Below are 25,263 nucleotides of genomic sequence, written 5' to 3' on the forward strand. Positions count from 1 at the left end.
AAAGTCTTATGTCTGATATCTTAACCTCTTTTACCTTCTTCCTCTTATTCAACTATAACTTTAATAGTAACGACGCGAGACTTGAGTGTGGCAAAATTAAATTATTTATTTAACTATGGTGGAGGTGAATAAAGCAGTCAATTCGATGTGTGCCAGGCAAAACCCAACTGTCCTAGCATATCCTTAGGACTACTCACTGGGGAACAACCAAACCCCTGGGTTCAAGTGGGGGACCAACCAATCAAACCCCGGGCGCACATATCTACCTGGACGGGGCACCACGTCCCAATTCTACCGAACCCGCCCCTCCTCTGGGCTATACGGGAAGCAACCACAGGGCAACCCACAGGGGCGGTACCTGAAACCGAGACTAATAGCCGATTCACTAGAAGAGAGGCGGGTTCACCATGCCCAATACCGTAAATGTGCGTCCAAACAACCGCTGGCCGTCGACTGTACTGCTTTTCCGGCCAATACTCCATCCATCTTTGCGGAGAACCATGCCTGCCTCCAACGCTGATATCTATCGTAACAGCATCCAGCCAATTCCTTTTTCTCCCAGGAACCAAATGAAACAGGGAGGGTGGGTGGGCAACATCCAGATCTGCCAAGGCTGAACCACACTCCGCCCATCCAACTTATAGCCCTATACCCCTCCCCTATGACACCGGATGGGCGTATCAAAAAGTTAACTATTAACACTCCAGAGAATAACTCAGTTAAAGATACAGCAAAGCTTTTATTGTCCTTCGCTCCTATGCAGATCTCAGTTCATATTATAATACTGTGCACCTGTCATCACAATATACCTCTTCACTCATCTCAATGTGCCCCCTCCATCACAATGTGTCCCCTCCATCCAGGGGCAGATTGGGAAATTAAAGTGGCCCTGGAAAAAATGATTGAAGTGGCCTCATGTGGAAGAGACCAAAATAACTGTAGGTGGAGCCAACACAAAAGTAGGTGGGATTTAGAACTTCTGGAAGGTGGTTGTAGTAACATTTAGGAAAACCTAGATTTGATCACTTTACACACAGTGGGTCATCTCTAAAGCAATGCAGGGCAAATGCTGCCAGTCCTGTGCTATAAAATTACATGAATCCTTTTACATTATCTGCGACTGGTTTATGTCTCTGTGCTCCAACTTGTTTAGTTGCCTACTAACACATCCTTCGAAAAGTCCCTTCATAGAAACATACCTGACTTTGTTTAATAAGTTTAACTGTTGCAAAACATGTTGGCACAATCGTATTTGATCAGACTGCCAGAGCAGCATATGAGCACCTCACCGCACTGTTGTTTCCTTGACATCATGAAATGCAAACTACCAGTTAAATCTCTCTCTCTATATAACATACAGGGCCGGACAGGCCATCTCGGACTTCTGGCAAATGCCAGAAGAGCCAATGGCTAGATGGGCCAGCCGACACTTCTTGGATTCCTGGGCACCTCTGTTGCGCGATGGACGAGAGCTCCTCTGCTCCCTCCCCCTTATCCTGTGCACTGTGCCCTGCAATGTGCACACAGTTTATATTTTTGTCTCTGAATAGGGAGGGGATCGCAGGGAGGGGTGTCGCGATTTTCGCAAGAGGGGGGTGCCACGATTTTTGCACGGGGTTGCCACGATTTTCGCATGGGGTCGTGGGGGGTGCCGTGATTTTCACACAGTAGGGGGGGGCGCGATTTTGGAAGACGGTGAGAGCCAGGGGGGGGGATGGGGGAGGGAGTGCTGGTAGAGGGGTGAGAGCCAGGAGGGAAGGGGGTGCTGGAAGAGGGATGAGAGTCCGGAGGGAAGGGGGTGCTGGGAGAGAGGTCAGAGAGCCAGGAGGGAAGGGGGTGCTGGAAGAGAGGTGAGAGAGCCAGGAGGGAAGGGGGTACTGGAAGAGAGGTGAGAGAGAGCCAGGAGGAAAGGGGGTGCTGGAAGAGGGGTGAGAAAGCCAGTGGGGGAGGTGGTGCTGGAAGAGGGGTGAGAGAGCCAGGGGGGAAGGGGGTGCTGGAAGAGAAGTGAGAGAGCCAGGAGGAAAGGGTGCTGGAAGAGGGGTGAGAGAGCCAGGAGGGAAGGGGGTGCTGGAAGAGGGGTGAGAGAGCCAGGAGGGAATGGGGTGCTGGAAGAGGGGTGAAAGAGCCAGGGGGGAAGGGGGTGCAGGAAGACCTGTGAGAGAGCCAGGATGGAAGGGGGTGCTGGAAGAGGGGTGAGAGAGCCAGGGGGGAAGGGGGTGCTGGAAGAGGGTGAGAGAGCCAGGGGAAAAGGGGATGATGAAAGGGGTGAGAGAGCCTGGGGGGAAGGGGGTGCTGGAAAAGGGGTGAGAGAGCCATGGGGGAAGGGGGTGCTGAAGAGGGTGAAAGCCAGGGGGAAGGGGGTGCCATAAGAGGGTGAGACCCAGGGGGAAGGGGGTGCTGGAAGAGGAGTGAGAGAGCCAGGGGGGAAGGGGGTGCTGGAAGAGGGGTAAGAGAGCCAGGGGGGAAGGGGGTGCTGGAAGAGGGGTGAGAGAGCCAGGGGGGAAGGGGGTGCTGGAAGAGGGGTGAGAGAGCCAGGAAGGAAGGGGGTGCTGGAAGAGGGGTGAGAGAGCCAGGGGGGAAGGGTATGCTGGAAGAGGGGTGAGAGAGCCAGGGGGGAAGGGGGTGCTGGAATAGAGTGAGAGCCAGGGGGAAGGGGGTGCTGGAAGAGGGGTGAGAGAGCCAGGGGTGAAGGGGGTGCTGGAAGAGGGGTGAGAGCCAGGGGGGAAGGGGGGTACAGGAAGGAAGAGGGGTGAGAGTGCCAGGGGAGAAGGTGGTGCAGGAAGACCTGTGAGAGAGCCAGGATGGAAGGGGGTGGTGGAAGAGGGGTGAGAGAGCCAGGGGGGAAGGGGGTGCTGGAAGAGGGTGAGAGCCAGGGGGGGAAGGGGGTGCTGGAAGAGGGTGAGAGTGAGGGGGGGGAAAGGGGGTGCTGGAAGAGGGGTGAAAAAGCCAGTGGGGGAGGTGGTGCTGGTAGAGGGGTGAGAGAGCCAGGGGGAAAGGGGGTGCTGGAAGAGGGTGAGAGCCAGGGGGAAGGGGGTGCTGGTGTAGGGTAAGAGCCAGGGGGAAGGTGGTGCTGGAAGAGGGGTGAGAGCCAGGGGGGAAGGGGGTGCTGGAAGAGGGGTGAAAGAGCCAGGGGCATAGGGGGTGCTGAAAGAGGGGTGAGAGAGCCAGGGGGAAAGGGGGTGATGAAAGGGGTAAGAGAGCCAGGGGGGAAGGGGGTGCTGGAAAAGGGGTGAGAGAGCGAGGGGGGAAGGGGGTGCTGAAGAGGGTGAGAGCCAGGGGGAAGGGGGTGCCATAAGAGGGTGAGACCCAGGGGGAAGGGGATGCTGAAAGAGGGGTGAGAGAGCCAGGGGGGAAGGGGGTGCAGGAAGAGGGGTGAGAGAGCCAGGGGAGAAGGGGGTGCTGGAAGAGGGGTGAGAGAGCCAGGGGGGAAGGGGGGGCTGAAAGCGGGGTGAGAGAACCAGGGGGGAAGGGAGTGCTGGAATAGGGAGAGAGCCAGGGGGAAGGGGGTGCTGGAAGAGGGGTGAGAGAGCCAGGGGGAATGGGGTGCTGGAAGAGGGGTGAGAGAGCCAGGGGGGAAGGGGGTGCTGGAAGAGAGGTGAGAGAGCCAGGGGGGAAGGGGGTGCTGGAAGAGGGGTGAGAGAGCCAGGGGGGAAAGGGTTGCTGGAAGAGGGGTGAGAGCCAGGGGGGAAGGGGGTGCAGGAAGAGGGGTGAGAGTGCCAGGGGAGAAGGTGTGCAGGAAGACGTGTGAGAGAGCCAGGGGAGAAGGTTGTGCAGGGAGTAAAGTGAGAGGGACATAGGAGAAGATGGTGCAGGGGCATAGGTAAAAGAAAGTGTAAAGGGAGAGACATCTTAAGAATGGAAATATCAGGGAAGCAGCCATCATAAAACACAAGTAGTAATGAAGAATGGGAATGCACAGAGGGGACTGTTAGGAACTCCTTCAGTCAGCACGACAAAACCCGGAGTCTGCTCCGAAGTCTGGTGTTCGCTGGAGCCCCTAGAGGTGGGGACAGACTTGGCTGCAGACAAACGGAGGGTCGTGTAATGTGCACTGACTGGGGACTAACCCTGGGGTAGTGAAGCAGTACACAGCAGAGTGAGATCCAAGCAAAAGGTCAAGGGCCGGCAGCAGGCAGCGATACCAGATAGGAAGCCGAGGTCAGGGGTCACAGGCAATACAACGAGGTCAAGAAACAAGCCAGGGGTCATACACGGGAAATCCAACTAGAATACAGCACAGGAGCAGGAAAACAGAAACAGGAGCCTAGCTACACAGGAAGCTATAACTGGCAATGAGGCTCTGTCCTCACTGCCTTAAATAGCAAGGAGAGCCAATGAAAATGTGAACCAGAGAGACTCCTCCCTGCTACCTGACACCAGAATCCTATGTCAGAAAAGCGCCCAGAGACTTCCTACTAAAAGACTCTAACAGAGTCTTACAGCACTATGCAGCCAGCATTATTTTTTCCTGCTTGCATGCGCCCGGGTGTTAGATCACTGGCCGGGCGCTGCAGCAGTAGAGTAACAGCGTCCTGGTTGTTGCCCAGGCAACCGGGACGTAGGAGGAGGAAGTGACTTCCCGGTCGTCATGGAGACGGCCGGGACGCCTGGCGCTGGCGGATGTGAGTCGCGGCAGCCCTTCGGGGAGCCGCGGCTCGTAACAGGGACAAGTGTTAAAAGAAAATAAAAAATAAAGCCTTCATACTCCATTCACTTTGACCACTGCCCTCGATCCCTGTTATCGACTGCCTGTGTGAGCCGACAGCTGCAGATTCCTCATCGCCCTGGGTGCCCAGTAGGAGAACAGAACACAGGATGCCATAATCAGGCAAGTTCATATATTTTCTCGTGTGCAATGTGTTTTTAACCATCCTTTCTTGAACTGGGAGCACTACTGTGTATCCAATGACGTTTAAAACACTATGCATTGCTCATTATTGCCCTGTAATTTTATTGCATATTTATCTGTACAGAGACATTTAATTAAGAGGAAAAAGCACTGCTTGTCATAAATTTTATCTGTGATTGTGTCAATATATCTATTTTTGTTTGCATTGTAAATGGTGTATTAAGCTGCTCCTGGGACTCACACTCTCAGTATCTGATATGCTGTACCAATTTTTATTTGTGGATGAGTTTTTTGTCTGGGCACTACTGTATGGCATAATGTTATTTGTTGGCACTACTGTATGGCATAATGTTATTTGGGGGCACTATTGTGGCATAATATGATTTGGGGGCACTACTGTATGGTATGTGATTTGTGGGCACTACTGCATGGCCAAATATGAATTGAGGGTAATATTATGTGGCATAATATGACCTGGGGGCACTACGGCATGGCATAATATGACCTGGGGGCACTATGGCGTGGCATAATATGACCTGGGCACACTACTGTGTGGCATAATATAAATGACGCACTACGCTGTGGCATAATATGAACTGGGCGCACTACGGTGTGGTATAATATGAACTGGGGGCACTACAGTGTGGCATAATATGAACTTCTGCCAAAGGCAAGTCTCTCATTGTTAAATATGACGGGGGCCCAAAGAAGTAGCTGTATTGGGGCCCAAAATTCCTCTTGTCAGCCCTGCCTGTGAGTCAAGGGGGTAGATGTCTCCAGGTAAATAAGCTAAATGTTTCCTATCTAATCAAACTGATGGATCACATCCAATTATCACTCACCCACCTCCTCTATCCCCCTTAATTAATATACTGTGTTATTTAAAATGAATAGAAAAGACGCATATCCAGTTACTGTAGTATAAAAAATATTTTTCTCTGCCATTTTTCTGTAGATGGAAATACTTTTAATGCAGCCGTATGGGTTCAAATGATCATTCAATAGTTATGTTTTTCTGATATATTTGTTAGTTTTATTTCATGCGGAATGATTCATGAAAATTCTGCCATTACTATTTAATTGAGGGAAAAGGGTACCTGTTACCTATATGTGTGTGTAAGTACCCTGTTGTTGCTATTTTGTGGGAGATTTGGAAAAAGCAAAACATTGGTTTCCTACAGTGGCGCCTGTATAATTGGTGGTATTGCTGTAGTATGGGGTGGCGGCAATGTTGTAGTGTGTTTGGGGCTTAGTATTGCTAATAAGTATGATAGGGTATGGCTGTAATGTGGGGGGTGATGCCGGTTGCTGTAATGTGGGGGTGATGCTGGTTGCTGTAATGTGGGGGTGATGCTGGTTGCTGTAATGTGGGGGTGATGCTGGTTGCTGTAATGTGGGGGTGATGCTGGTTGCTGTAATGTGGGGGGTGATGCTGGTTGCTGTAATGTGGAGGGTGATGCTGGTTGCTGTAATGTGGGGGTGATGCTGGTTGCTGTAATGTGGGGGGTGATGCTGGTTGCTGTAATGTGGGGGGTGATGCTGGTTGCTGTAATGTGGGGGTGATGCTGGTTGCTGTAATGTGGGGGTGATGCTGGCTGCTGTAATGTGAGGGTGATTGATGTAGTATGAGTGCGTGTGGGGGGGGTTATTTACTGCTGTAATTTGGGTACTAATAATGTATTGTCATGGTATTTATTGATGTAATTGGGGTGCTAACAATGTAATGTTGGGGGTCATTAGGAGAAATAAATACCCCCCCACACACACACACTTATACTACATCATGTTGTACTGCATCAGCAACGCGCACTGCGCCAGCATCAGTGTGCAACAATATAGTGCATGGAGCCCACAAGAGATGGGCCTGTGTGCTTTAAATGCCAGGGCTGATTTTTAGTCCCAGTCCGGCCCTGATAACATATAAATACGTGTACCATTTGTTTCAAAAGTGGATTAATAATAATCTTTATAATAAATGGCTGTCCAGGTGCAATCATCACAAAGGTGAAATAGCATCTGCAAGAAAATACTTCTTTTGTAACAAATTTGTATAAGCCCTAAATGTGCCCAGTGATTGGGGTGGTTTGAATTAACAGTGCAGGGAGGGTTGACAGACAATGGCATAAGTAAAGGGGAGAACTATTACAAGTGTTTGCTAGTGATAAGTGCAAAGGAGGCAGGATTAATGATATTGTCAGTGCAATGGGGACTGGCCATATGTTCAACATAGTGATCTGAGAATGGGACCAGTGCAAGGTAAAATGAGGTAATGGAATCAATGCAACTCCAACTAGCCCTGACAATAAATTAACAGTATACACATTTAATAAGTAGACCTACTTCCCTCCAATCAACCCCAGCAAAAATATTAATAACATTTATGTTTAATATTACCATTTCCCACAACCATCCCTGGCATTAAATAATTTATATTCACATTTAGTAAATAACTCTCCTCCCCAAACTCAGCCCCACATTTAGTTAATAGCCCCATATTATAAGAGTAGAAAGAAAAAAAGGAGTTGGGTTCACTGAACACTATAGGGCACTCTAGTTCATAAATGATGATTATAATAATAAATGTCAGGGCCGTAGCCTTTATTGAAAAACATATGGGCGAAATATAAGGATAAAAACAAGTGAAAAAGAAATAGAAAAAAATTATTATAATAATTATATTATATTAAAATCTGTACACCCTTCAGTGACTGCCGCTATTGATTAAGCTAAAAAGAGCTGTAGATATGAGTGGTTTGCCAAATATCAAATTGGACTCAATTCTCCAGATATATGGACAAAAATAAGTAATGCGTGGTTAATGAGTAGGAGATGACACTGTCCCTAGTAGGCAACAAATGAGTTGGATAAAATCCAATATTTATAGTATTTGATTGTATCCAACTGTTTTGTTTTATCTGCAATTGTCCCCATATTACACCAGCTTCAAATTAAAGGTTCCACCACCCCATCTTAATTTAATAGGCCCCACTATTTAATGAAATAGCCCACAAATAAATTAAATTTCCCCGACATCACCCCACAAATAAAATAGCACACATTAATTAATCATTCCCCACTGAAACACCACCATTAAATTAATAGCCTACCTTCCACCAATGTGTTATTGAGACAGCCTCCTCCCTTCCCCCATATCACACATTATAGCAACATACCCCCCCTTTCCTTCACAAATTATAGTAGCCCCCCCCGTCCCTTACACTCTCTACAGTTTAGTATAGGTAGCCCCCCAACCTTCCTATAGTTTAGTATAGGTAGCCCTCTACCTTCCTATAGTTTAGTATAGGCAGCCCCCCCAGCCCCCCACCTTCCTATAGTTTAGTATAGGCAGCCCCCCCACTTTCCTATAGTTTAGTATAGGCAGTCCCCTCCCCACCTTCCTATAGTATAGTATATAGGCAGTGCCCCCTTTCTATAATATAGTATATAGGGAGTACCCCCATCCTATAATATATAAGCAGTCCCCCCTTCCTATAGTTTAGGCAGCCTCCACTTGCTATATTATAGGCAGCCCCCCTTCCTATAGTATAGTATAGGCAGCCCCCCTTCCTTCCTATAGTATAGTATAGGCAGCCCCCCCTTCCTATAGTATAGTATAGGCAACCCCCCTTAGTATAGTATAGATTTGTATAGGCACCCCCCCACTCATTTACTTACCTTCAGCTGCTCTGGCCGGCGTCGCTCCTCACATCAGGCAGACAGAAAGTGAAGTCTTACTTCCTGTCTGCCGCACAGGAGTGTGGGAGCCCATACAGCAGCAGTCAGCCCAGCAATTGGCTGCCTGTTGCTGCCCACTGACCACCAATATTTTAGATGGCTTCCCTGTACACCTGGCGCCCCCATCCCCGTGGTTGTACATCCCGCCCAGCTCCCCCGTGGTGGCGCACCCCTCTCCGCCCTATGCCCTGGAAGTCTACCTGTTTCAGTTTATGGCGCTTATATTGCCTTATGCAGGTGGCGGTTCGAATTCCCAGGAAGTGGTGATTGTTTCCTTAGACACCACTAAGACGTTCAACTCCATTGAGTGGTTATATCTATGGGAGGTAATGAGATGGATTGGGATGGGTCCTGTATTTGTTAGCTGCATCAAGCTCCTTTATTCTAACCCAGTGACACAAGCGAGTGTTATCGGCTATGTGTCCTGTTCCTTCAAATTGGAAAGAGGCACTAAACAAGGATGTCCTCTCTCTCCTACCTTACTTGCATTGGCCATTGAGCCTCTTGCTTCTTTAAATCATAATACTCCCACAATCTGTGGCATTAGGGCTACTCATAGAGAGGACAACAGTGGCGCACGCAGGGGGGGTTTCTGGGTCTCCAGAAACCCCTCCCCTCCGCTAAAAAGGTGCCCTATATAGCGGTCCACCACCGCGGACGCTTCTTTGACAGCACCGCGGCTGCTGTATACTACAGTGCTGCCTAAACGGAGCTGCTGCGCATGCGCGGCAGCTCTCGCTTTTCTTTTGTTTTTTGGTGGAGGGGAAACCCCCCCTTAAAAATGCTCCATGCGCCCCTGGACAAGGGGGCCCTTTATACGGATGATATGTTGTTGTTTCTGTCAGATGCATGGAGCTCAATGGACAACCTCCTTTCTGGTAGTTAATGAATTTGGTACCTATTCTGGTTTAGGAATTAACTGTGATAAATCGAATATTGTCCACCTGGGTGTCTCTGTCCGGACTTCGACCATGCTCTGCTCCCCCTGAAATGGACCTCCCATTTGAAATATTTTGGTATATGGATTTCTAATGCTATATGTGATTACGTCCCACTGAACATTCAATCACAAACTAATTTTTTTTAAATCTAAAGTTCATACCTGGCAGAGACAGCCTCTTTCAGTGTTGGGCATAATCAATCTAATTAAAATTAAGTTTCTCTATGTTTTGCAACATTTGACAATTTTTTTAACCTCTTCTTTATTTGCAAAATTAATCAGTCCCTTTCCTCCTTGGTATGGGGTGATAATAGGGCTAAAATAAAATGTATTGTTTTTTGTAACTCCAGGTGCTCTGGAGGTTTCGCCTTAGGGGGGCATGAACTTTGTGTTCATACTAATAGGGAATGCCACTTAAAGTATGAACATATTTGGGGCTGATGACTTCACTCATCTTTTGCATTGCCCTCTATGGCGAGACTCTGGATTTAAGCCCGGATGCACTCTTGAGGTTGTTACTGTTGATGTCTTTAATTTCGTTGTTCTCCTTGGTCTTCTAATTATAATGGTTCTGATACTCAATTAAATCCTCATGACTTTTTCCAGTGTCTAATGCACGTTTCTCGATGTTCTCTATGTTTGCCTTATTTGCATCTATGTCTCTTATGCATTGATACCTGTATATATTGATAACTTTGTTGTACCTGAGCTATTTCTATGATATAATGCGGCTCTATCGATATATCTTTTACATGCTATCTGATGGTTGTCTGTTCACAGTTAATGTTTTAACTGTTTGTATGTTTTGTGTTTGTATGTAAACTAATTCACAAAATAAAAACACACTCAATTTAAAAAACAAACATTTGATAGACATAGTAGTAGTAGATTACAATATCCCCAAAGACCTTTGAATATTCCTTCTTTGTTATCCACCCCAAAATATTGGCATATCACTTCAGAGACCAAATGTGCAGTTTCCAAAGTTTGGCAGCAAACAGAACTTCATTCTTTGGCCACTCTCAAAAACCTTTGGTTTGTTTCATACATGGAGAAGGAAATTTTATTTGCAATGTTGACAGTGAAAATGTGTACACCAAAATGTCTACAGTCATAAGGTCGACACAGTTGTGTCAGCAGTCATAATGCCTACATGTTTATAAGGACAACACAGTTAAAATGTTGACATGTAAAATGTGCACAGTTTCTAAATTCGACAGTCAAAATGCTGACATAAAGCTCCAGATTTAAAATGGCAATGCATGTTAAAAAAACAAACAAAAATGGAACCAAACATAAAAAAAAAAAATACGTAGGCCCAAACAGCTTAACCAACCATAGTGCTGCCAGCCTAAGCTGGTTCTAGCAAAATTGGGGGGGGGGGGGGGGGGAAAGAATACGATCCCTCCGATTTTATTATTACCAGTACTGGTGGGTGTGTGGTATTAATAATTATTTTATACAAAAAAAATTTTTTTCCCCTGGTGCACTTCAGATCCCAGCATGCCCAGGCTGCTATTAAGTGTTTGGGCATGCTATTGCCACACACGTCAGTTCACACTCGTAATCTTCGTTTTCCATCAGCTTATTGGCTACGTTGAGTATCAGACGGATCATCATCATCATCATCATTTATTTATATAGCGCCAACATATTCCGTAGCGCTTTACAATTGGGGACAAACGTAATAAACTAATAAACAAACTGGGTAAAACAGACAAAGAGGTGAGAAGGCCCTGCTCGCAAGCTTACAATCTATGGGACAATGGGAGATTGACACATGAGGTTAAGTATACATTTTGCATCTTGGCCCAGCCAGACTGCAAAGGTAAGGTGACTCATAAGCTAAATGATCCTGTCACACAACAATGTTGGTCCGGGGGTAGTTGTCTTGTGTGAAATTGTGTAACAGGCTAAAGGTAGTGAGGTTAAGATGGTGGTTGAGGAATATTATAAGCTTGTCTGAATAGGTAGGTTTTCAGAGAACGCTTGAAAGTTTGTAGAACAGAGGAGAGTCTTATTGTGCGAGGGAGAGAGTTCCATAGAGTGGGTATAGCCCGAAAAAAGTCCTGTAACCGGGAATGGGAGGATGTAATGAGGGTGGATGAGAGACGCAGATCTTTTGCAGAACGGAGTTGCCGAGTTGGGAGATATTTTGAGACAAGAGAGGAGATGTATGTTGGTGCAGCTTTGTTGATGGCCTTGTAGGTTAGTAAAAGTATTTTATATTGGATTCGGTAGAAGACAGGCAGCCAGTGTAGAGACATACAGAGTGATTTAACAAAGGAATAGCTATTTGCAAGGAAAATCAGTCTTGCAGAAAGATAGCAAAATAGATTTTAGGGGTTTGAGTCTGTTTTTGGGAAGACCAGTAAGGAGGGAATTGCAATAGTCAATGCGGGAGATGATTAGTGCATGAATTAAGGTTTTAGCAGTGTCTTGTGTGAGATATGTGCGGATTCTGGAAATATTCTTTAGATGTATGTAACATGATTTAGATATAGAGTCAATGTGGGGAACAAAGGATAGGCGTGAATCAAGGATTACACCTAGGCAGCGAGCTTGTGGGGTGGGATTTATGGTCATGTTATCAACAGAGATAGAAATGTCAGGTATGCTCTTGTTGGCGGGTGGGAATATTATTAACTCTGTTTTAGAAAGATTAAGTTTGAGTTGACGAGAGGACATCCAAGATGAAATGGCAGAAAGACAGTCAGTTACACGGGACAACACAGATGTCGAGATATCAGGAGAGGATAGATAGATTTGGGTATCATCCGCATAGAGATAATACTGAAAGCCAAAGGAACTTATTAGATTTCCAAGAGAAGCGGTATAGATAGAGAACAGCAGAGGACCTAGCACCGAGCCTTGTGGTACTCCAACTGATAGGGGAAGCGGAGCAGAGGTGGCTCCAGAGAAATTAACAGTGAAAGAGCGATTAGAGAGGTAAGATGAGAACCAGGATAGAACTGTGTCTTGAAGACCTAGGGATTGCAGCGTTTGTATGAGAAGAGAATGGTCAACGGTGTCAAATGCAGCCAAGAGATCAAGGAGAATTAGGAGAGAGTAATGGCGTTCAGTCTTAGCAGTGATCAGATCATTAACAACCTTGGTCAGCGCAGTCTCTGTGGAGTGTTGAGAACGAAAGCCAGACTGAAGAGGATCCAACAGGTTGTTTGCGGAAAGAAAGCGTGTGAGGCGAGTGTAGGCAAGTCTCTCTAGAAGCTTGGAGGGGTAAGGGAGCTGAGAGATGGGACGGTAATTTGAGAGAGAGTTTGGGTCGGAGTTTTGTTTTTTTAGAATAGGAGTAATCACTGCATGCTTGTATAGTGATGGAAAGATGCCAGTAGAGAGTGAGAGATTACAGATTTGAGTTAGAGGTGAAATGAGCACAGAAGACAGGGATCTACCAATTTGCGAGGGAATAGGATCAAGAGGACAGGAGGTAGAGTAGGAAGATAAGAAGAGCGTAGAAATTTCCTCTTCATTTGTGGGGTCAAATGAAGAAAGGGTGTCAGAGGGTAGTGGGAAGGAAATGAGCTGATGGCTTGTTGAGGAAGAGGATACCATTTCTAGTCTGATCTTGTCAATCTTGTCCTTGAAGTAGGAAGCAAAATCCTGAGCACTGATAGTAGATGGAGGGTTCGGGGTGGGAGGATTGAGAAGATGTATTGAAAAGGCGTTTGGGGTTAGAAGCCTGAGCATAGATAAGAGATTGAAAGTATGTTTGTTTTGCAGTGTCCAGAGCATTTCGATAGGAGTGGTAGACAGAAGTATATGTGAAGAAGTGATTAGAGCTTCGAGATTTACGCCAGTGACGTTCTGCTTTACGGGACAGTTTTTGAAAATTTCGTGTTGCTTTGGTGTGCCACGGTTGACATCAAAGTCGACGTGTAGTATGAAGTGTCGCTGGAGCCACTTGATCAAGGGCCGTTGCTAAGGTTAGGTGAAAATGAGGTACTGCCATCTCAGGGGATGAGAATGTAGAGATAGGGGAGAGAAGGTGTTGGAGAGAGGTGGAAAATTGTTGAAGATTAATAGAATTAAGATTTCTACGAGTATGAGGAGGCTTGGTTGAGTTAGACAGTAGAGAGGTTAGAGCAGTGGGGGTGAGAGTGTAGCTGATAAGGTGATGATCCGAGAGGGGGAAGGGTGTATTAATAAAATTAGAAACTGAGCTTAGTCTAGAGAAAACAAGGTCAAGGCAGTGGCCATCCTTATGAGTAGATGATTTAATCCACTGGGAGAGGTCAAGTGAGGATGTTAGAGAGAGTAGTTTGGAAGCAGCTTTGGAAGGTGGGTTATCAATGGGGATGTTGAAGTCACCCATGATGATGGTGGGGATGTCTGAAGATAAGAAGTGAGGGCGCCATGCAGAGAAATCCTCAATAAATTGTTGGTGTGCTCCAGGGGGACGATAGATCACCGCAACACGTAGGGAGAATGGATTAAAAATGCGAATAGCATGTACTTCAAAAGATGTGAACATGAGTGATGGGACATTTGGTAGAACTGTGTATGTGCACTGTGGGGAGAGAAGTAGTCCAACCCCACCTCCTTGTCTGCCTTCAGGTCTGGAGGTGTGGGTGAGATGGAGGCCACCATGTGAAAGTGCTGCAGGTGAGGCAGTGTCTTATTGCATGAGCCATGTTTCTGTTATTGCCAGAAGGTTGAGGTTTTTTGAGAGGAAGAGATCATGAACGGAGGTAAGTTTGTTACAAACAGAGCGTGCATTCCAAAGGGCACATTTAAAGGACTTGGGAAGAGAGGGGAGACAGGTGATGTGTTTGAGGTTTGCTATAGAACGGTAGTGTTCTGATGTATGTGTGTGTGAGGAGTGTGGGGGACCTGGATTAGGTGATATATCACCAGCTAATAGAAGCAGAGTGAGCGAAAGATAGGCAAGGGGATTGTAAGATGTGTGGCCTTTTATCTTCTGGCGACAGGTGGAGGCTGTACTTGTTAGAGATAATAAATAGGATAACAGTTCATGGGTGTTAAATAGAGGTGAGTGGAGTAATGCAGGTGCAATATGAACAAATTTGTGTGTTGGTGGAGGGGTGAAAGATGACACAGTCCTAAAGATAATGCCATGAAATGAGACTAAGAAAAGCAATTTGTGAAACATTGTGATAGAAGGGGTAAAAGCAAAAAGCAAGGGTATTTTAAGAATTACCTCTTAGCAGTCTTCCATATAAATAGACAAGTAGTGCAGAAATAGGCTGTGGCAGATGCAGCTTATTGCTGGGAGTAAAATCAAGTCAAATGTAGTCCAATGTTTGGCCAACTGTGTTGTCTAACTGTGCATTTTCGTCCACTTTGTGAGAAAATCCCACTTAGTGTAGAAATCACACACGACGGATGACCTTGGTGTGTTTCGCCTCCCATGGCTTTTTCTTGACCCTCCTGCCAGATCGTTGACCTTGTTGCTGGGTGGCTTCAGAACTCGGCTGTGTGGGAGCAGTCTCCAGCATATCTTCCACCACATCAGGAAACTCCTCCTCAATAAAGGCAGATGGCCATTTAATAAAACTATAAATTAAAATAGTATGATAACAATAAATGTATGTATTGATTCAACATTACAACAATCTTTCTTTTTCAGTACCCAAGAATTTGAAGAAATGTGTAATTTCCCAAACTGTGGCGGTGCCATAGATGGGAAATATGTCACAATTATGCCACCCTCTAAAATGGGTTCCTGTTTCTACAATTACAAGGGATTCTGCAGTATTATCCTGATGGCCATAGTGGATGCAAAATATGAATCTATCTTCATGGACATTGGAAAAATTGCAAAGTGTCTAATGGTGGGGCACTGGAACAAATGCTGTTCCATGACAAGCTTAAAAACAATGCACTTAATTTGCTAACACGTACCCAAACTAAATTAGGCCTTAATTTTGTATTTGTGGCTGATGAAGCGTTTGGACTCCAAATTCATATTTTATAACCTTACCCCCAGAAATCACTCAATTACAGATTATCAAGGGCAATGCAACTGCCTTTGGTATATTAAGCTCCACTTAATATACCAACGTCTTTGGTATATTAAGTAACAGGTTCAGGATTTTCCATATAACCATTAATCTTCGCCTTGACAAAATAGACAAGGTGTTGATGGCATGTTGTGTCCTACACAATTATTTTAGGCATAAAAGCCCCTGTATGCGTAGAACAGCTTTTACTTTGAAGCATAGTACAGACTATATTGAGGAAGTGGTAGTGTTGACACCACTGAAGTCTTCTCAATGAGAATCATCTGTGAAAAGTTAAACAGGAAGGAGTATTTGCAGTATTTTAAAGGTGAGGGTGCAGTGTCATGTGCAGACTGACATGCTATAATGTATGTACATTGACATTCTATGTTCTATTGTGGTACTCATTTTGAACAATATGTAAATTAGGGATGTGCATCGGCGACTTTTGAAGTCTCGAGTTTTGTGTTTTGGATCCGGATTTTCATTATTTTTGGGGTTCGGATTTGTCTCGCAAAACACTTGACGAAAGGTCTCGGTTCGGATTTAAGGTTTTGGATTCGGATTTTTTTTGAAAAAAACATAAAAAGTTTAAAAATCAAGTTTTTGGGCTTATTTTCACTCCTACGCTATTATTAACCTCAATAACATTCAATAACAAGTATTTCCACTAATTTACAGTGTATTCTGAACACCTCAAAATATAGTTATTAGTCCAAAACGTTGCAACGAGGTATCTTTCTGGACTGTGTAGTGGAGTGGTCCCCACAATATAATAAAAAAACCATCAACTGGTATAAATCGCACCGAATAAAATACCTGGACTGCGTAGAGGAGTGGGTCACCACAATATATATAATAAGATAACCATCAACTTGTATGATTCGCACCAATAAATGTACCTGGACTGCGTAGAGGAGTGGGTCACCACAATATATATTAAAAACCCTGAACTTGTATGAGTCGCACCAATAAATGTACCTGGACTGCGTAGAGGAGTGGGTCACCACAATATATATTAAAAACCCTGAACTTGTATGATTCGCACCAATAAATGTACCTGGACTGCGTAGAGGAGTGGGTCACCACAATATATATTAAAAACCCTGAACTTGTATGATTCGCACCAATAAATGTACCTGGACTGCGTAGAGGAGTGGGTCACCACAATATATATTAAAAACCCTGAACTTGTATGATTCGCACCAATAAATGTATCTGGACTGCGTAGAGGAGTGGGTCACCACAATATATATAATAAGATAACCATCAACTTGTATGATTCGCACCAATAAATGTACCTGGACTGCGTAGAGGAGTGGATCACCACAATATATATTAAAAACCCTGAACTTGTATGATTCGCACCAATAAATGTACCTGGACTGCGTAGAGGAGTGGGTCACCACAATATATATTAAAAACCCTGAACTTGTATGATTCGCATCAATAAATGTCCCTGGACTGCGTAGAGGAGTGGGTCACCACAATATATATTAAAAACCCTGAACTTGTATGATTCGCAGCAATAAATGTATCTGGACTGCGTAGAGGAGTGGGTCACCACAATATATATAATAAGAAAAGACTCAAGCTTTCAAGTGTAGTGTTTATAAAATATAAACAACAATACAGTGGTTTTAGTCAGAGCACGTCAATACCTCTTGTTTTAAATTATGACAGGGCATTTTACTTTTGGTTTAATTTCTTGAATTTGTTCAAATTTGGTTTTACTTTTTGAACATGGCAAACGACTGTTGATTGGTCACATAATGCAAAAAAAAAAGTTCCAAGATGGAATTGTCCTTGGGCCCTCACACCCACCCTTATGTTGTTGAAATAGGACATGCACACTTTAACAAACCAATCATTTCAGCGACAGGGCCTACCAAACAACTTTGGCTGAAATGATTGGTTTGTTTGGGCCCCCACACCAAAAAAGCTATTCATCTCTCCCTGTACAGACTAAACAGGCTCTACTGAGGCAAGATGTCGTCCTCATCCTCAACCTCTGATTCCTCTCCCCCTACAGTGTGTACTTCCTCCTCATCACACATTATCAATTCGTCCCCGCTGGACTCCACAACCACAGGTCCCTCTGTACTATCTGGAGGGCAGTGCTGTACTTCATTGAGGAATTGATTATTCATTTTTATAAACATCATTATTTCAACGTTTTGAGGAAGCAACCTCCTTCGCCGCTCACTGACCAGGTTCCCCACTGCACTAAAAACTCTTTCCGAGTACACACTGGAGGGGGGACAACTCAGTTAAAAAATAGAACCAGTTTGTACAGGGGCTTCCAAACTGCCTTTTGGAGTTCTACCACGTCACTACCTCTAGTTAATTTAGATTGCAAGGCTTGTAAATATAAATACTTTGAAGATAAAAAAAGCAGGCTGCACAGACTGTGGAGCTAGAAAGTGAAATTAAATGGACCACGTTACTTTGGTGGCTATCTATGCCCCCCCACCCCCCCCCCCCCCCGCCCTACACTTGTAGTTGAATATAAATAAAGCAGCCTGCATAGACTGTAGAACTAGAAATTCAAATATACAAAGAAATGGACAAAGGCAGTTTGGTATCTGTCTGCATCAGATCCCCTCTCCACTAGGAGTAAAACAGAAAACTTTTCAGCCGTTATATAATCTAGAATATAAATAGAAATTGAGAAAGGCAATTTGGTATCTGTCTGCATCATAATCATCAACATCCTCCTCAGCGCCAGCTACATCAATATCCTCCTCCCAGTGTACAACATTCACACCTTCATTAGCCAAATCTGTAACTGGACTGTGGGTGATCCTTCCAGCATACGCAGAGGGCGTGCTGCAAATGGTGGATGGAGTCACCTCTTCCCGTACAGTGATGGGAAGGTCAGGGTTCACAACCAACAACACCCTTTGACTCACCTTGGGGATTTGTGATGTCATCTGTTTAGAAGGCAGAGTTCTTTGCTGTTTTGTTGTTGTTGCTGACAGCATAACTCTCTTAAATTTTTTGTAGGGGGGGGAGGAGGGCTTAGATCCTTGGGTTAAGCTGGACCACTAGTCATGAACACGGGCCAGGGCCTAAGCCGTTCCTTGCCACTACGTGTCGTAAATGGCATATTGCCAACTTTACGTTTCTCCTCAGATGATTTTAAGTTTCTCTTTTTGCTATTTTTTGAGAACTTGGGCTTTTTGGATTTTACATGCCCTGTACTAGGAGATTGGGCATCGGGCTTGCCAGACGACGTTGATGGCATTTAATCGCCTATGTCATGACTAGTGGCAGCAGCTTCAGCATTAGGAGGAAGTGGGTCTTGATCTTTCCCTACTTTATCCTCCAAATTTTGGTTTTCCATTATATGTAGCACAAGAGAGCGTACCCCTAAGCCACACACACTCGGCAAAGCCTTTAAAAATTATATGCGGCACAGGAGAGTAGCACTGGACTTATACTGCTGAATCAGTGAACTTTGTAATAGCAGTACCACTGGACTTATACACTGCTGAATCAGTGAACTTTGTAATAGCAGTACCACTGGACTTTTACTGCTGAATGTGTGAACTTGGTAATATTGCAGTACCAATGGGCTTATATACTGCTGGATTGGCTTTGCAAATTTGGTTATAATTATTTTTTTTAAACATTTTTTATTTTAATTTTTTATATAACTTTTTTTTTTTTTTTTTAAAAACTTGGGAATAATGGGGAAATAACTATGCCCTTAGAAGCACAGAGCACAGGACACAGCACCACTGGACTGAACAGGACACAGCGCAGGACCCAGCAGCACTACTGAACTCAGTAGGACAGAGCACAGGACACAGCACCACTGGACTGATACTGCAGAATGTGTGAACTTTGTAATATTGCAGAACCACTGGACTTTTACTGCTGAATGTGTGAACTTGGTAATATTGCAGTACCAATGGGCTTATACTGCAGGATTGGTTGTGCAAATTTTGTTGTAATTAAAAAAAAATGTAATTAGTTTTTTGTATTTTTTTTAAATAACTTTTTTTTATTTTTTTAAACACTTTGGAATATTGGGGAAATAACTATGCCCTTAGAAGCACAGAGCACAGGACACAGCACCACTGGACTGAACAGGACACAGCACAGGACCCAGCAGTACCACTGACCTCAGAAGGACAGAGCACAGGACACAGCACCACTGGACTGAGCACAGCACAGCACAGCACAGCACAGAACTTAACTGAACAGCACAGAACTTAACTGAACAGCACGAGATATAGCAGGACAGAGGACCACCTAACACACCCTCCCTCTACCCTGATCAATGCCCGAGTGAAGATGGCGGCGACTAGCGGGGAATTTATAGGATCCGAGTATCGCAAGATCTGACAACGGGATTATGAGTCAGAGCCTCAGTTTCAGATTTGAATTTGGCGCCAATACCCGGATCTGTCTCGGATCGGCAACGTTCGGGTGGGCTCGGATTTCATAAATCCGAGTGCGCTCATCTCTAATGTAAATAAATATTTTAAGCTTTCATGATTGTGTGTTTACTTACTATGCCACTTGCTGATATGTCTTCAGATTCCTGAAGGACAGATGATGAAATGGACTCCACCTGGGGCAAGTTGCCAGTGCATGATTTGGCAATTTCAAGATCAGCTGTCAACCTCAGGAGTTCAAAGTACCACAACTTTGGTACATAGACATCTTCAGCCCCTGCCCCAGATCTTTTGGAATCCTCCAATTTGTTGAGTTATTTGCAGCATGCATGTTCTGTATCTTCCCTCTGACCCATTCTGCAGTTGTCTCTGTATAATGAGTAAGGCTGACTCCCACCATATCCACATAAGCCTTCATTCTCTTCTGTCTATTGGAGTAGTCCATGGACTTGCTTTGCCACAAGCAGGGATGTGATCTGTAGGTCTTCATGTGTTCTACATTCTTATCAGAAGACATGATGATATTTCTGAAAATAGATAAAACATGGATTGTAATATTTCAATCCACACAAAACTCATATATAAACAAAGTCAGATGTAATAAAATACTTACCTTGCTATAATAGCAATGAAATGAGGTAGAGAAATTGTGTAATCCATTCGGAAAGTACCGAAAGTGGAATCAAAAGTCTCAATGTTCAGCAAAAACAACCACCGTGGATAAGTGTTTGCCCACTATGCATCTAGAGGTGCTGTGATTGGTCCATACCAATTTATAAAGCCCACTTATGTGCAAGAATCTTCTAGATAAACACAAGGGAGCTAGACTGTCGCCAGCAGTACGTGACAAGATGGGGGAAGATAAAGATAGGGAAGGAGGAGTGGAGGAGGAAGGAAAAAAAGGGATGTAATCGGATGATGTGAAAAGAGCCAAACCAATGATTCAGAGGGAGATGGAGACTATGATTGCTCAAAATAAAAAGAAGCAAAAGAAGCGATGGTTACATAAACACAGAAAACACAGAAAAAGACAAGTGAAGCCATAGCCAATGTTGAAATAATAGAAGAGATCACAGACACAGTCAATGTGTAAGTAAAAGCTAAAGATAAATAACAATCACGCCTATATTTGAATATATGACATCTATTTCATTACAGTTATAATACACCATCATTACACCATACCTGAACAAACCCAAGAGGGACATCAGCACAAAGTCAAAAATAACTACTATTTATACCATTTGTAAATACTGGCAAATGACTAATCCATAGCTGTGAATGCGCCCGTGTCTGGTATGGCACATTGCGCATGTGCAGAACCTCGTTCTCAACCAATGGGTATATATAGTAATCTAGAATGAGAGCTATTTTCTGTGACCCCATGAGGCACTCATATATTACTAAATGGACGAAACACGTTGGGGACAAGTTGGCTACACTATCCCTCTACTTATTATTGGATTATTATAGTTTCTAGAATTGCTAAAAATTTCCATGCTGTTCCAGCATTCCACCTGTTAAACATCTGGATGCAAATAAGTATATTTTGCAAGTTCTTTGATGTATGTGCAATATTTTTAGATTTTGCTGAATTAAGTTAAAAAAACATTAAGAGTACTACACAATGTTTTTTATGTGTTTGTATTTTTCAGTTAATGGGATTCAACACTATATGTACTGAAGGAGAGGTCTAAAATACAGAGATATCCTGATTGAGAGGAGATATGCACAGTGTTTCATGAAAGTTAGTATGTAGGCCTTCTATATTTATTTATCGAAGTGAATATTGGTGTGATCCATCATGAGTTTCTAGTGGTGTAAAAGGATTTCTACAAGTGATCACCTTTGAAAACGTGGTACAAAAGAAAGATGGTACTAGCTCATTCTACACCCCCCTCCCTTTAGTATGTAAGCTCTTATGTCTCAATACTATTTCTTCTTCTCCAACATCACTGTACTTGTTTTGATTGGAGCTTAAGTAGTCTTGGTTTTAATCATTTTACTCTGTACTGTTGTACACTTTATGGTCTACTGTTTGTATTTTATTTTGTACGGGCGGTCATATAGAATTGAATAAGGCAATTAAGAGTGGAAATATTACAATAGGAGGTCCGTTTTTCTTTCTTTGCTATTTACATTTGATACTCTTGGGTGAACAAATGGGAAAAATTGAAAAAGAACAGCCACCCCGATATAGGGGAGTGCAGTCAGAGAGTTTAGAGTAGTAGTGGCTACTGGTCGTTATTATTATACTACAGTATATATGCCCTACATTATGCCCTTCTGGCAAATGCCAGAAGTGCCAGATGACCAGTCTGGCCCTGTTATCAATTACTATTTAGTGAAGAAAAACAGAGTGCTGTTGCTGTATGACTCTGAGCAGCAGACCCCAAAAAACAGTTATTTTTCTTAATTTCTTTAAAATTTCAAGTGCTTTTGTCCAGTCAAAGCAATTTTTGTAAGGGGCAGTTAGTGACATCTTCTTTATTAAGTGGGCAAAATTCAGGGTGTTGGTGAAGTATGATCAGCAGCATCCCCGCTTCCCTCCCCCCCCCCCCCAAAAAAAAGCAATTGTCTATAAATTATATAATTGTGGAGCAGTGTCAAAATAATTGTAAGGTAATTCCCTCCTTTCCCTATCTCATTGGGTGTTCACCTGCTGTGCTGGCAGCTAATAATAACTCCAAATTCAAGTAGCATTACACCCCTTGTCAATGTCAACTATTGATCATTCTAAGGTTTAGGAGCATCCCAGTACCAGTACTGGAAGTGGCAGTATGTTTTCGACCTCTACTAATAAAATAGGTCATGCGGAAACAAATTGTAAGAAAGCATCCTCAAAATCGAAACACGGTTTGTTAATCTCAAAGAAAGCATCAGCTCTTCATGTAAGGAGGAGGATTAAAAGAGTTTCTGCTGAATGTAGCGATTGGAGCAAAAAAAGTAAAATAGACAATATTCCAGACAACACTCCATGTCCACTTTTTGTTAGTAGGGGTCCTGCTTCTTCTGGTACTGCATAACTTTCCATGCACCACCTTCTGCTCAAAGTTTAGGTCTGTCACTGTCACCTCCAAAACAGCAAAATCGCACTGAAAATAACACAGAGGCTGAAAAACAACTTTGGCACTCACAAAATCCTGAGGAGAATCTAACAAGGTTATCCATGAGTGCCTGAATGCTATATGTGAATCTGACGTTTCAGATTCTGACACTGTAATTATAGAGTCTTCCTAAATTTCTCAACCATTTAAAAATGTAAAAATGAGTAGAAATGGTGATGATTTAAACATAAAAATTGAAGATGCTACTTCGGAACTTGCAAATGTGCAAGGGGATGCAGGGGATAATTGTGGATCTGAATTGTGGATAATTGTGGATCTGAAAATGAATGTGTTGAACTTAAATGAGATAGTGAGGAGGATGATGATGTTGAACTAAGGCAGCCACCAGTGTTACCACCACCTCATGCCCATTATCATGCCAGAGCATAAGATAAAAAAAAAACACCTCTTCTGTTTGGAAATATTTTTATCCCAACCCAAAAAACATTTGTCAAGTAGAGGAAGGGATGTTGATCATCTAGGCACCTCCTTCCTGTTATGTCATTTGCAGTGAGTGCATTCAAGTCACTTCTCAAAACTTGGAAAATTGTGTATAGTAGCAAGCGGTCCAGCATCAGGTAGCAGCCCAATGGATAGACACCTCATGCAATTCTGACCAGTGCCAACACCTTCATCATCAACCTCCTCCTTATTAATACGTAGTCCAGCATCCAATTTTCCAATTTCAACTGACTCCCCTAATGTAATCCATGATTCCTAAGAGATATCCTTGTACACTACAACTGCTGCTACTGATACAACTATACAGAAGAAGGGGAACAAGACGATTAAGCATTTTACACAAATATCTGTAAAGCAAGTGTTTGAAAGAGGAACCAAGTTTGATAGCATCCTGTTGCACAGCAGATCACTAAAGCCATGACAGGTACGCTAGCATTGGAAATGCATATCATTTCTGCCATCAATGCATCAGGATTTAGTCTATTATTTGAGGCCATGTGTCTAACATACCAAATTCCATTTCTCTCGAACAGCAATTCCTCAGCTATATTGGGAGGTTAAACAAAAAGTCATTCAGTCTTTGGAAAATGCCATTGTATTGGCTGTCCATTTAACTATATGTGGAGAAAATACAAGTCATATGTAATGTCCTTTTTTCCAACTGACACAAATTTTCACAGATGCAAACAGCTCCTTGTGAGCAAGCTGTTGGCTCAAGTCGCACATGACACATTTCATGCTTCAGCTTCTCCTAAAAATAGTAGTGTCAGAAAAAAACTTCCCTTTTCTAAGATACAAGTAGAAAGCGGTTTAGTGTTATATTTAATGGATGTATGTAATCTTGTAAATTAGCTGGTGCAATCTGCAGCTCTGAATCATGATCTGTTCTTCGACAATTTATTTTAGGTGTTCATTGTCTCCCATGGATGGATGCATTTCTCCAGGTAAATCCCAGACACAACTGTGTACACATACGTAATGAGAGTTTATAACAGTAATTTCCATATCAGGAAAGACCCTCATGCAACTGGACTCTCTCTCCCGTCTTAATGAAGGATTTTGTGCCATCGTTGCTATAACGGTTCTGTCTAATGACATCTGATTTTTACTAGCTATGTCAATCTGTTGGAAAAACTCAGAAATGTAATTTTCAGCATTCAGTGGCCGCATACACACTGCTGTGCCACTATGTTTGATAGGGATTGTATCTTTTATTAAATGGTTATGTATTTTTTGCTGCTGTTGTCACTAATATAGCCAGCCAGCTCGCTGCAGCATTTGGACAAAACTGGTGAAAATTTGGACAGTTGTGAAGAGATCATTAAGAAATAAACTGTACATGACTGTAAATGAATGTTAATGTTATAAATAGTAATGTAGGAGCAAAAACATTTTTTATTAAATCCAGATCAAAAACCAAAACACGAAAGAGTTTTAGAGCCAAAATCTAAGAATAGATGTCAATTGATTTTTTATCAACAATATAAAAAAAATCATGGACCTATATCAATAAACAGATGAGACCAGTTTGGCCATTTAGCATATATGAACCTTGCTTTGATTACAACTGTACCTGACCTCTGACTGAAATTTGGCTAATATTTTAGATTGTATTTTGATACCACACTGTGTGACCTGTTGCCAACCTATCCTGACTCTAACCTTGCACATACTTGCAGATTTGGATCCTATATACCTAGTATTTGAGAATCTCAGACTCATTCTGTTTAAGTACTTTTGCCAGTTTTTCTGGTTCCCTGCTTTCGAAAACAAATAAGGACAC

Source organism: Mixophyes fleayi, chromosome 6, assembly GCF_038048845.1.
Source record: "Mixophyes fleayi isolate aMixFle1 chromosome 6, aMixFle1.hap1, whole genome shotgun sequence".
Taxonomy (NCBI): domain Eukaryota; kingdom Metazoa; phylum Chordata; class Amphibia; order Anura; family Limnodynastidae; genus Mixophyes; species Mixophyes fleayi.